The sequence below is a fragment of the Nyctibius grandis genome, chromosome 10 (assembly GCF_013368605.1).
Source record: "Nyctibius grandis isolate bNycGra1 chromosome 10, bNycGra1.pri, whole genome shotgun sequence".
NCBI classification, from domain to species: Eukaryota; Metazoa; Chordata; class Aves; order Nyctibiiformes; family Nyctibiidae; genus Nyctibius; species Nyctibius grandis.
The window spans coordinates 72,902-87,784 of NC_090667.1; positions in this window are offsets into that span (position 1 = coordinate 72,902).

Below are 14,883 nucleotides of genomic sequence, written 5' to 3' on the forward strand. Positions count from 1 at the left end.
TATCCATGGAAACCTGATTTCCCATCCTGCTGCAGGAATTAACTCATGATCCCAAGCCAGTTGCTCAGGGAATCAGTATGATATTAATTCACATCAGGCTATCAGGCTCTCTTTATTATCTCAGATACTCTTTTCATTACTTTTTTTATCAGAACAAAAGGTTGAATTAGCTTTCACCAACTTAACAAAAAAAGGCCATCTAAATCTTTACATCCTCAAAACTAGGGCACAGCACATAGAGACTACATCCTGGAAAACAGTGATTTCAAATGGGGCTTGGCCAAAATGTCAACAACAGGAGATGGTACACAGCTGGGAGTGCTCTATGCAAATCTCCTTTCTGGCGTCATATACTCAGCTCTATTTCTCACCTATGCCACTAGCTGGATTATCTTCGGGAAAAAAGTCATTGTCCACCCTTCAGTCTAAGAACATACCTTCCTCTTCCACAGTTCATTCTGTCCTAGGACATAATGTGCAAAGCTTCAGAAACAATAAGCCAAAAGGGAGTTTTGCTAGGGAATATTGTTTCCAGACTTCTCTTTGAAGGCTTTTCATTAATTACAAACATAAGCATGTCAAGTTCCCACGGGGTCAGCTCCTGCATCACCCATCTCTGTATATCTACCTTTGAACTTCATTTACTCTTGCTTTTATTTCCTACTTAATTCCCTAGTTGCTGTCCCCATTCCCTTTATTTCTCCCTGACCTCCACCTTATCTACTCTGCCTCTCTTCTGCTTGGACATTAATTTTTTCCATTTTTACCTTTCTGATACTTTGTATTTAGCAGCTGGTCCTTTTGTAACCATGACAACTACATCAGGATGTCAGCAAAGGATCTCACTACTACCTGAGGAACTGCATCTCATTAAATGCCAGGGATGCTGCTTGAGCTGATGTTTAGTGTCCTGTACCCAGGGGAGGAGTTTTCTTTGGAGTCTTCTCTATTTTGTCTGTGAACCAGAAAAGGCCAATTTCTTATGTTAGCTGGTATCCTTCAGACAATTGCCCTTCTCCAACTCTAGTCTGTGCTACTGAGATATAGTCCCTCTCACAGATGTCGACTGTTCAAGGAGAATTATCCCAGGAAAGATGGCAGGGATGTTATCGTAGACCGATCGTACAGTCCTTGGGTCAGATCCAAGAAGTCATGCCATGTTGCTCTGTTACATCTTAAACACTAGCAGTTTATGAGAAGAAACTGACTGGTCTCAAGCCATAATCCCAGGTGCTGCAAAAGCTGCATATACTTGCTACAGAATAGTTTTGGATTCATGGACAAAGCTAGGCAGCACTGTTTTCTCTGACTGGTAAATGCGGGCAGAGGAAAAGTGAAAGTAACATTTTGAACTGACTTTAGTGGCAACTCAAGACACGTCAGACAAATACGTAGGAGGATGAAGAAATACCATAGACCAGTGAAAGACTGGAGCACAAGGACACCAGTATTCTTAAGGGAAATAATTTTCCCTTCTAGCTGGATTTATAAATTACATGTTGTTTTATATTATTACTCACCACCAAGACAGAGAACCCCATCTGTGATTAACCACTCCTCAGTCTCAGGCTGCAATTTCCCAGAATCAGACTCTTTAGGCATCTAGGGATTCAAATACTGTCGGAGATAAGAGTTAGCCAAATGTAGACTTCCAGGGAGATGAAAAATTAGTAGGCAAGCACCTACTTCCCACCCACAGCAAAGCTAGACCTTCTCCCACTGCAAAAACACCAACTCACTTGGACTTCCTCTTTCTCCTCACATCAATAAAGACCATCAGGTGCTGTGAATCTAAAGTCCTGGGATAAAGTAATACCTCAGTGAAAACACCTGGTTTATGCTCAACTGCAGTAAGAATACCAGTTGTTTCACTCTAAGAAGGTGCAGAGAGAAACCATAACGAAAATAATACAAATTCATTATACAACTTCTTCTGTCTTCCTACACTCAATTCAGGCTACTTAGACTTCAAAAAGAACCTTAAAAAGAAGGTGAAGCTACCAAACACAAGTTGATGTGAGCTTAGAATGAAAGGGCGAACACAATGAAGCAGCAAGTCTAGAACAAATAAGCAAAAGTACTTTTCTGTAGTAATACACAACGGAACTCAAGGCTGGATGATTCTATACAGGCCATAAGTATGAACAATTACAAAACGGACTACATAAACTAATGAAGGATAGATCTATTGGTGGCTGTTAAACACAATGTCAAGAAGCAGCCTTTGGCTCAGGAATCACCTGATGGTATATTGGACAGTGGGGGCAGGAGAAAGAAAAAAAATCACTCTCTGCTTGCTTTGTTTGTTGTATGTTATCAGCACCCACTACTGGAAACTTACAGCCAAGAATTAGATGGGTTAAAGAGACCTGATCTGTCAGTTTTTCCAAAGGCAAAGCTCAATAAAGTATAGAAAAATCCTCAAAAAGTTAAAAAATCTTGCTTTTACAAAATTAACAATTAAAATGCAACACAACTATAAAAAAAGAGGGCTAAATATATAATCTCTCAGAATGTAAGAGTAGGACCACCACAAAACAAAAAGGAAATGTATTTTTTGCACAGTACCTAACCCATGGAACTGTCATGAAATACCAGAGACACATTCAGCAGATGCGGAAAACGTTGAGCAGTGTATCTGGTTAACAACATGTTTCAACCTAGATTTATTTTAAAGAGAGACTCTTCCCTCTCCACCATCACTGCCTCTTCATAGCATAATCCAAATTAAATCTTTGTAACTAGTAAACAGAAGCACCATTAACCAGGTCAAGACAGTTAATATGCCTTGCAATCATGTACCTCTGAATCACTCAGTACCATCAGAGATATGAACCTGCGTTGGCTAGACCACATATCTTAGGTAATTCAGCAGTTATGTCCTGAATTTTTTTGGGAAGGGTTTAAAGTCTATCATAGGAACAACAGGAAATGGAAATTCTATGTATTTCAGATCAAAGGGTAATTTAATCAATCATTTTTATATGAGGGCCTTAAGAAGAAGCAAAAAAGGCAAGCCTGTTCCATTATGACAGAAATTTCAAACCTGTATCTTTAAATCTGAAACACTAATGAGAAAATCTTACTGCTACTTGTCTCCGTTTAGCCTGCACCCAGGGCTAAACAATAACCAGTTGTTCTATCACCCAAGACCCCTCCCCAGCTGAGAAAGGGAATTGGTAAAAGGAGGGAGACTCGTGGGTTGAAATTGATTTAATAAATTAAGAAACCCAATATCAATACTAATACAAAAGACACAAAGTTATACTCAGCCCACAGAGTGGTGGCAAGTTCCTCCTGGGATCACAACCGTTGCAGAGAGAAGAGATCAGAGCAAAGAGCCCCCCTCCCCAGCAGCTCTCCCATTTATAGTGATCCTCATGTTAATGTCACAGAATCACCTGTGGGCCAGCCTGGGGCAGCTGCCCTGGGTTTAACTGCTCATTGCCTTGATCACCATCCCACAGCTGGCCACAAACTGAAACAACATGCAATAGAAAAGGGATTCTATAAATTGTACCCCACAAAACCAGGACACTACTACATACTACACATAGCACTGTTTGGCTTGTTTCCCACAAGCAGTTACAGATCTTGTACATAAATTAGGTATTGCCAAACCCTCTCATTTCTACATTAATTTGCCTTTGCTGTCCTTAAGAAAACAAAGTTTAGTGTTTCTCAAAAAGGTATGCACTAGTTCAAATTCAGGTGCTATTTAGGTGCTCTATTTACCTGTATTTATCTAGTAGGTCAGATGATGTTATCAGTGAAGTTCATTCTGGCCTTCAGATCTTTTATAAACAACCTTCATGCTTCAACCTGCCTCCTCCTGTTTTGCCTCTTTAGGCTCTCATTTTTTGCTTCTCTACAATCTTTTAGCAGCTTCCACTGCTAGCCAGACACATTGGGCAATAATTTGCTTTTGCTTGGAAATGTTTTGGTGTAGCAAGGTGTAATGCAACAGTTAGACCAAAGCTATTTAAGATTTTCTCTGTATCACTGCAGACAGCTTCCCCCCAGCCCTACCCTCCCCCCCAGTTATTTCGCTCTGTATTTGCAATGTTCTAAGTGAAAATGGCATTTGCTACACCGAAGGGAGCAACATCTGAAAAGGGACAGGAGAACCAACGATTCCTCAGTCACTAATCTAGCAGCTAAAACCTAAGTCTCAATGTTATTAATTCTCACACACACCCCCCCACACACTGTAGCAAAGGAAATGTTATTTTGTCAGGCATTTCTTAGTCTCATATTCATCCTCCTTTTCAGAAGGATCAAACATCTACTCTTTTCAATATTTTGCATGGGTTTCAAAAGGAGTCTTTGGGACCTACAGTGGAAAAAGGACCCAAGGTGATTCAGAATCTCCCAAAAGCAGTAAGAAGAGTGCTACCAATTTTCTTCTGCTTGTAAACATGTTTACTCCACTACACAACCCCACAAAAGTCACTGAAGTGAGAAAAATCACATTTTTCCAGTCTATGAAGCACAGCAACTCTGTTTCTCCTTTTGTGGCTTTCCTGAAGGGCAACTTAACCAGAGTTTAATGCACTGGAGGCGAGGAAAGAGGGGAAAACTTTTGCATGGGGAATTATTTTTTGGGACTAGAAGTTTCTGCTAATGCAGGGAATGGTGCAGCCCTTTACAGAACGAAATCCAGAATAGGTCAGCTCTGGTTTCTTACAATAGTTTTGCTGTGATAATACCAGTAATCCAATTAAGCTTGTCAAGTTTGAGTAGGTCCTCAGATTTCCTTTATAAATAACGCTAGGATACGATGAGTGTTTCAGAATATATGTACTAGTATTTTCCTTCTTTCATTAGACTGAGAAGTTTACTCCAATCTATCCTTTCACAGAACGAACTGTGATTGTAAAAAAAAAAAAACAAACAACAAAAAAACAGCTGAAAATCAGCAGCTTTCTTGTTGAGAAAAATATTTAAACTACAGGGTTCAGAGGATATAGAAGTGCGCCGATACTCAGCAACTAAAACTGTGGAAACGCAGCACATTTCTCCTCCCCTCCTACAGGGAAGCAGTCAGGCCCCTGCCTTCCCCTTCCAGTTCTTTCTATATTGCTGTTATTTTTAGTTTGGCAAAGTTTTGCCTCGTGAAGATTCAGCTGATCTATATAAAAGAGAATAATGGAGTATAAGAATACAATTAACAAAAACAATGCCACAAATTCATGGGCAACAGAAATGTTTTCCTTTCAGGAAGATTTAAAAATACCTTTAGCAATGGTTTCATATATTTAATTACATGTGATCATACATTTAATTATATGTGATATTTAACTGACATTTATTTTCCAGGTTTTCTTGCACATCTATAAAATATACCTGTCTCTGCATATTTGCACTTAGCAATGTAAACAGTCAGTTAGCTCTAGCTCACTTCTCAGATCCAAAAAACAGGTAACTATGTTCAAGCACAGCTGCTTTGAGTTAGATTTGAACCTGCAGCCATCCTAAATGTTACTGCTAGTTTCCAGAGGCAATCAGTACCTTCTGATTCTTGCATATTCTAAATTCTCCAGATATTTTACTTTATAAAAAATTAACTTACTAAATATTCGCAAAAGCTGTTTCTTGCTATTCAGATATGCTTCACTTTACATTCAGTATGGTTGAATGAAATTAATTCTAAGGGATTAACATATAAGCTTTCATATAAGCTTTCTCATCTCTTCAGATAGCAACATATTACTCTTGGATAGCAAATGACTCAAACTCATCTGTTAACTGCTTTGGGTAACCTTCAGAGAAGAACAGATGCAACATCTGTCTCCAAGATAAAATGATGTGGCTATTCACAGAATCACTATTATTGCCTAATGCTAAGTTTTTCAGATGTACAGAAAGAGTTCATGTCTATACTTCTCAGTAGCATAACGAATTTATTATATTACCCAATGCTTTATTAGATTATTATGATCTTGCAGTTAAAAACCAGACATATTCTCTGTTTCATGTTATATACATAAATCACAGTATGGACAAATGGATTGATTATATTTGCCCTGAGAGTTCCAAAATTAATTTGGAACTCTCAGGGAAACACACTCAAAACACCAAATAACAGACTTATTTTCTTAGTAGAAAGAAATTATATTTATTTATTTATGTTCAAAGAGCTAGAGCCGACACTTTGTGTCACTGTAAAAAGGAAATTAGATTTGAACATTTTTATGCTGTAAGAAAAATAACATAAATTACCAGACCTAATTACTAACAAAAAAGGTCAATTTTCTCAGTATGCAGGAAAAGAGACGGGAAAAAATAAATTCTTCTTTCTCTTACCTTTGAGTCTTGTTTAAGCTTACATTTGACATCAGAGTTTGTCTATCTTCCAGTAAGCCATACATAAAACAAACAGAACAGCTTTGCGCTTTTTTCAAGTCCTACATGGCAAGTTACTTGGGAAAAAATGTAACTAGGTCTTTTCTTTTAATGCACATTCTTCCTTTGACTTAGCTTCAGTTTCTTCCACAAGTGAAGGACCAAGCCAAAACCAGACAATCCAGAGATACAGACATCAAAGCAACAATGAAATTGTAGCTATGCAGCTTGGAAAGCAAGCAATAAGTAGCGAGTTTAATTTTTGACTGAAGTTAAATTTCCGTGTTTTTTTTTTTTTTTTTTTTTTAAATAAGGCCTGGGTAATCCTGTCCTTATCCACAGCAATTGCAAAGCTGGTGAAAGAAGATCCAAGGCACTTTGCCGTTATGGAATTATCTGCTACAGAAGCCATCTTTCTCATGCTTTTGATTAGCAAGTTGGTGTCGCCTGAGGCAAGAATGGTTCATAGCATATTATACTGTAGCTGTATCAAGACCGTATCAAAACCATCTTGAATATTTGCCCTGAGATTTCCCACTCACCTCAGTTAACACTGTGCTATTTCTGGTTCTTGGGTGGCTGTGGGATAGAAAACATGACTCTGTTCTCTGCAATAATCTTCAGGAAACAGCCATTCTGCTATTACTGGTGGTGACCTCACAATTTTACTGCACTTGCTCTGCTTGATACCATTGACATGGTCCCACACAACATCCTTGTCTCTAAATTGGAGAGATATGGGTTTGACAGATGGATTATTCAATAGACAAGGAACAGGCTGGATGGCCACGTCCAAAGAGTTACAGTCAACGGCTCTATGCCCAAATGGAGATCAGTAACAAGAGGCGTCCCTCAGGGGTCCATATTGGGACCAATAGTCTTCAATGTCTTTATTAATAACATAGTGGCATTGAGTGCACCCCCAGCAAGCTTGCAGATGACACCAAGCTGAGTTGTGTCTAGCAGTTGATATGCTACAGGGAAGGGATGCCATCTAGCCGTATTGTAGCCTGGGCTGCATAAAAAGAAGCGTGGCCAGCAGGTCGAGAGAGGTGGTTCTCCCTCTCTACTCTACCCCACCCCACCTGGAGTCCTGCGTCCAGCTCTGGGGTGCCCAGTACAAGACAGACACGGACCTGTTAGAGCAGGTCCAGAGGAGTGCCATGAAAATGGTGAGAGGGCTGGAACGCCTCTCCTATGAAGAAAGGCTGAGAGAGTTGGCATGCTTCGGCCTGGAGAAGAGAAGGCTCCGGGGAGATCTTATTGTGGCCTTTCGGTATATAAAGGGGGATCACACGAAAGACAGAGGGACATTTTTTATCAGGGCCTGTAGTGACAGGACAAGAGGCAGTGGTTTTAAACTGAAAGAGGGTAGGTTTAGATTGGACCACCAAGAAGAAATGTTTTACAATGAGGGTGCTGAGACACTAGCCCAGGTTGCCCAGAGAAGCTGTGGATGCCACAAACCTGGAAGTGTTCAAGGTCAGGCTGGATGGGGCTTTGAGCAACCTGGTCTAGTGAAAGGTGTCCCTGTCCACAGCAGGGGGGTTGGACTAGATGATCTTTAAAGGTCCCTTCCAACCTAGATCCTTCTATGATAAGAGCTTTGGGCCAAATGCTGGGTTATATATTTGTAGAGTACAAAGACACAGTTATGCATCTGTAGAGCACTAACCATACATTGGGCCTGGTCTATGGCCTGGTCTTCTAGAATTCTTGCAATTTGCAGGTGGATGGGGGAGGGAGGGAAGAGCAGTAGTTGTTTCCTGCATTTTTTTTTTCTTTATCATTTACTGTAATATTTTAACTTTGAATTATCATGTATGCTATAAAACAGAACAAATAATTGAAATCTGATAAACCCCTTAATTTTAGATGTGTTGCAGCAGTGAATTCCACAAATTAGCAATTATAATGTTAAAAACTCCCATGTATTAGAGACAAATCTTAGGTTGTTGCAATGAAAGGAGCTAAATTCACTTTTTCTTATTCCCAGAGTAAGCCCAAGGAATTAATTTTCATATTATATGAGTTTAACAATACCTCCTCTTGCACTTTTTAAGTAGTAGAACAGAAGGAAATACAATGTGGCTGTACTGCACTCACTCTGTTAACCTTTCCATTTGCATCTCCTGACTTTTATTTTAGCTATTCAACTTAAATGGTACATGAACAGGAGGTTTTTTTTGCATTGCATTCAATAACATTTTAAGTACTTTGAAAAATAAATGTTACAGACATGTTAGCTAGCTAATCTCCTGCCCTACCTCTCAAGCAGATTCCTGAACGTATATTATTTACTTTTTGTTTAATTTCTCAAGGTTGATCTGTGCCAAAACTTCCAACATAAAGCACAAGTCCTGCTTCAAAGAAAATCTGAAGGCAAAAATGACTTTAGAATATTAAAAGATAAACCAATGCTTAAGTATGCAGTAAGTTAAAAATCACCATCTCCTGGATAGGAGAAGTCTTACAGTAGTTAGAATAGTGGTAGACTTATGGGGTTTACTAAGTCCAGCTTGTAAAAGCTAAGGAAAGAAGCGACACTGTAATAAAACTAAAACACAATACAAACACATCGCTAGAGGCAAGGTTCCCCTCCATCTCATGACTGAACAGCCCAGGTCTGGACTGTATCCCTTATCTTAATCGTGGGTTTGCTTAAACTGTTCTATTACTGAATGCTAGGAGGTTTTATCCCAAGTTGAGGAAGAACTCTAAAATCAACCTGACTGAAAGTTCGTTGCTGCTTCCTGATTAATATGCCAGAAGGTCTTTGTGACATTTCTATGGAATATCTCTGTGCTCTTGGGACTGATGATTCAGTGCAGAGCTGCTTGGAATTTCTACAAAACTTCAGCCCTCCTCACTTCTCAAATGGTTTCCTTTTACCAGCCTGTCAAGCTAAACTAAAAATAATTGCTTTGTGTGCAGTAACAAGGGGAAGGATGGAAATTTCACAGCGCAATGTATTAGGCAGCTCACTAGAAAGACGAAACTGCATTTTCCAGAGCAGCGTGAAATGCATCTCCCATGTTTAACCCTTTTTTTTTTCTGCAGTTAGAAAAAAAATAACGCCAAATTTTAAGGTGCATAGTGAGTAACACTCAAGCTAAACGAGTAAGCAATTAAGATCTCTGTAAGGTCAATTTAATGAAATTTGTTCCTTGCTTGTCACAGTCTCATGAAAGAGATCAAGGAAAAAGCTGTATTTAGAACAGGGCTACTAACTGAAAAAACAGACATGTGAAAGAACTGAAAGGCTCAAAACAAGTATACAACCACAGACTAATTTTGGTTTTCACAACACTGCGGAGTTTAGAGACCAGCCTCACCACAAATTAAATGGTATTCAATGGAAAAGACCAGTTTCAAGAAAATGAACGCCTCATCGTATCTCTTAAAATCCAGCAGCAGTCCCCACAGGACTACAGATAGGAAGGTACCAATCTGTGTCCCGTGTGTAAGTGATTCTGCTACATGTCATCTTTCAACTCACAGTAAAATAGAACGGGGACAAAGATGAAATCATGGGATCCACTGGTAAGCAGCAGTCAAGGACCTTACAAACATTCTTCCCACATGAGCTATTTCTTTGTAAACATATTTTAAACATATACACATATTTATGAAAGTAACTAGAGTGGGGGAGTCAAAGCCCCCTGCATTCAATACAGGCAAATAAGAACAAATTGACAGAATTTACTGCATGAGAGAGGCCAGCAGTACACTCACAGACACTGAGGAAGACATGGTATTGACTTTCAAGCTTTAGTCACATAATAAGCACCCACCTACATGAAAGAAAATGATTTCTGGGAATGCTGGGATAAGTGCATTGTATGCCTATTATATATGACATGAAATTATACACTTTAAGCTCCCTTACAGGCCATTTCAGAAGGAAAGGAGCAGAGCAATTTTATTAAGAACTTTTACCACATTTATATAACCGGATTTTTAATTTTCTGAGATAACAATTATGTTGAGAAAGTCCTATAAAGATAACAGAAGTGTTGTTGAAAATGAACTGAGTAGAATACTTCAAAACCTGACACACTTCAGAGTCATTAGTGAATCATATATTAAATCCACAAGTAATGCAAGTTAATATGCATTGTAAAAGCTATTGACCATAGATATGAAAACCAAAGGAATCTACAATATCTAACAGCTGAATTCCTTTTGATTACAGGGGTACAAGATGACATCATCAGAGGGTTGAAGGAAAATCATGGCAATAAATGAATTAAAAAAAAAAAAGGAAAAGAAAAAAGCAACTTGAAAGGACTATCTTCTAAGAAGAAACGATGTCTTTAATCACCTGGAAAGAACTCTAGAAAACAAGATGTACTGAGCAGTAAGAAAACGTTGGATCAATATTTGATATATATTATGGCAGAAAGAAAAGATCACAGTATGCGATTTTCATTTGCATAACCTCACATGCGGGAAAAAGGTCATTCTACTTTTAAGGAGTCTACGTTCATCACTGAACGCTTCTGCACCAAAAAGGATTCAGGCAAAATGCACAAAATTCAAATCAGAGTGTATTTTATAAGATGATATTTAAAGGTTTAGGTAGGTAAAGTTTAGTAAAATACCGTCTGCTGTGTCCACAAATCCATCTGAGATGCATGGTTGAGATGCATGCACTATAGGAACGACAGTGTCAAATTAGGATTAAATGAGTAACTTAAACTAAACAATGCATTCAATTACTTCTTTCTTCTTCTGAGTAGTTCTAAATAGGCCAGGATTTTCCAGACTTCATAGTTCTAATTATTTGTGTTTAACATCTTCCTTCGAGTCACTTCTTCAGAGTGGGTGTTTTCTTCTACCACAGATGTGTACATCTGTGTACAGTGACTTCATTCAACCAATGTATGTTCCTCTTGGTCACTGGCTTTGCTGTACCTACATGCTGATTGATAAGGTCTTGTTTCCCTGCTTCTGGCTTTTGCTTTCCTGTTGCATGGAAATTTACCATAAATCCTGGCACATGAGTTAGCTCACTTTCTGAAAAGAACCCAAATTACTTTGGTGGGACTGTTTCTCCTGTTTCACTGCTAGAACATATAATTAATGATTTCTGTAAAAATCAATTAAGATTATGACTGCTTTTTCTGCAAGCTCAGTATGGCAGCATTTGCAGTGTCTTTTACTATGATGATGGCAGAAGCTCCATAGCAACAGCATGTTTGCATTCCTACCAGAACCACGTTACTCCTGTACGGTCTATCAGGAAAACTGTTTTGATATGTATAATCACAGTTATTTAGATTGTGTGCTGAAGAATTTCTTCTGATTAATAAAGTTTTAACTAAAAAGCTGTGTTTATTTGTCCATAGTTAGCACAGGTTTCACTGTTCCAGCTTTCTTGGAGTTTAGAGTAACAATATTTCTTTGGTGCTAAGTAACTGGAAGTTTTGGCTTCCTTCACCTGTAATTCACTAATATACAAATATGCAAAAGCTGTTTGGAGGGTTTAAACAGACACTCCCTGAAATAATTCCTCATTTCTCTCAAAGAATCTCTGATCCTTTTCTTTACATGTACCCATCTTAAAAGGGTCTTTGCCCACTTAACACCGTCCAAGAAAAGCTCTTCATAAAACACACACAAGAAAACCAAAACAATTAGAGAAAAAGCAGCCAAATGGCTGGGCACAATTATATGAAATATAACAATTAGTACACGTTTTAAAGGCTAAAACCAGAACACCATGGATATACCACTGCACCCCTGATACTACCACTTACAGCCATCAGACTAAGAGGCTCTAAAACGAAACTTAGTGTTTCACTGATCATTGCCTGTAGCATGGTCCATTAGAAAGAACACGACGCCTGGTTTCACATGCCAAATAAAAGGCAGAAGCATAAATGTGTCATATTCAAGATAGTTCATTGCTTTGTATCCTTGTTTTCATTTTGGTCCCTATCTTATGTAGCCAAATGACATTTATGATTTAGAAACAATTCTAATGGTTTCTATATGTTAGGAAGAACACAAATCATCCCCCTCTCCAACTGGTAGAAAAGAGGCACGCCAACTCAGGACAGGTAACTGCACTCTCATTCTGTGGGAAGTCAGGCTGATGAGAATTGCACAGATCCCCTACTGAACGCACAGAATGGTTCCAAAGCCTCAGAGTTATCCACATTATTAAATAATGACAATTCTAGTGAGTCAACATCATAAACCAGGACAAATGCTCTTGACCAGGTAATAATCTCTGGAGATAATCCTTTTGGATCCCATCGCCATGCTAGCCGACTAAGCTGCTTGCCAGTCATCTCTAACCTATTATCTACAACTCACAAATTCAGTGGTACTTTACACTTCAGCCTGCTAGCCCAGGAGGAGAAGAGGTTGAAATTTAAGAGTTGCCAGTGTTCTAGCAAACAGGCAACCTCAAAGTCCAAACCTGTGCAACTCATTAACTGCTCCTGTAATCATTCTGCATAGGTCAAGTGCTGTTGTACCGTATTTGAGTGTACAATGAATACATGAATATACACTTGTCCTCTGTGAAGAGTGGGGATATGAAATGTCACAGACATATTCAGAGAGCAAAATAAGCACAAAATATTTTTTGCATATGCCCAGAAATACAAACACCTTCTATTTACTACCTAAACATTTCAGCTTCTCACTGCTGCCGTTGGGAATGTTAACTCAGAGCGGGCTGAAACAGAAGCAGCAGCAAATCCGACTCCTGCATGAGGACATCCACGGAGGCAGAAGGCTGGCAGGTTTGACATTCATAGCATTGGCAGGAAAAACTGACAGTGAGGGAGGAAAAGAGGAAGGCTCCACCTACACAAGAGTCCCAAAGGAAAACTACACTTGGGGGGAAAAAAAGGAAAAAGAAAAAAAAAAGCTAAGCTGAATTTCAAAGTCAAAAAAGGATTTCAACTCAATCAAAACCAGAGACTCAAGTCTATTACTGCTGTTATTAACTCCCAGCTGGAGACCACAGCCCATGAGCTTGAGACCTCAGTACTACACAAAACACCAAGTAGAAAGATGCCAGTAGAACCCTGCTAGCTGAATTCCTCTCGTATTCCAGTCACTACAACTGCTAGCCCTGACTACCCACTTTACTGGCTAGCAGGGCCTGTGGAAGACCAACTGTTGATGATAACCACAGAAAATTCTTTTCACAGACTATTTTTTTCCCCCTCTAATTTCACACAGCCTCTCTGTCTGCACCACAGGCTTTTCAGTAAGTAAGATGAGTTCTTGCTACCTGCAAGACTGCAATTATTTCCTCACCAATCTAATATTTCATGCCTAGGTGTTGTAGCTATGTAGTACTGACTAAACATTCATGCTTCTGCACATGCACCCAAAACCAGATATTCATCATCCTCTAACTTTGCACATATAAATTCTTTCCACCCTCTGTCTGCCCCAGAAGTTTTTTGCAGTTGCAATTTAGGTAGGTCTCCTAGATGCGTAACAGTAATAGCATTTGATTCTACAGTGATCTGTACCTGCAGGAGAGAAAAGGCAACTTAACAAATACACTTGTGATATGAATCCAAGTCCTCAGTTAACAGCTGGGAAGCGGACACAACCTAATTGAGAGGGAACATCTAAGTGAGCAAACAAAGCCAGGACGAATCAGATTCTCAAAGCTTGCCTTGATTTTTACATGGCAGAAATAGCAGGACTCTGTATTAATTTTCATATCTTTATTCAACAGTGGGGAGGGGGAAAGGCAGAAGACTAAACACGTAATAAAGACATGGAGATAAATTAAAACAATTTAGGAGCACAGTTTGAGAAGATAACAAAACAGTAGCCTTCTAAAGAAAAATATTCACAGGCATCAATAATAAGAAACTGGGGCAAGGGGTGGAAGGAAACTGTAAATTCAATAGCAAAGAACAAAAAGCCACACCTGCAACTCAAACCTATAAACCTATTCTAATGACACATGTAGATTTCAATTCAAATTATCTGAGACATTTATCTGTCAAAATCAACCAGAAGTAAAAAGTGAATAAATAACTTCCAGAACCTCTCTCCCCCACTCACACCAATAACTCAGCCTCTATCAAAGCAACTTTTGCCTAGAGGTGCCACCATATACTTATGTTCAGTTATGCTTGGAGCACCACTTACAAGAGAGACCCACATAAAACAGTAGCAACATGTAATATTCAAAATTCAGTCTTTGGATGATGCTTTTTTGTCTTGTCAGCTACTATAATCTTCAGCAAGTTGACACAGCCTGAACAGACACAATATAATAAGCTTTTCCAAATACTCTTTAACCCCAACAGAAGGGCTGTATTTACAGGTTCATGACCTTTATGCCTCAGAGGAGAACTTGGCCAGGAAAGCTGCTTCTAGCAGAAATGTCAAAATAACCAAGAAGGGAAATAAGGATTAGCTGCCACCCTGTGGAATGAAAGCATACCTGCATCGATAAAACATTTTGTATCATCATCTACGGAGAAATGGAAGAAAAAAATAACAGGTCCTTTGAAAAAGGAGAAAATAAATGAGAGCAATAGAGCAAGA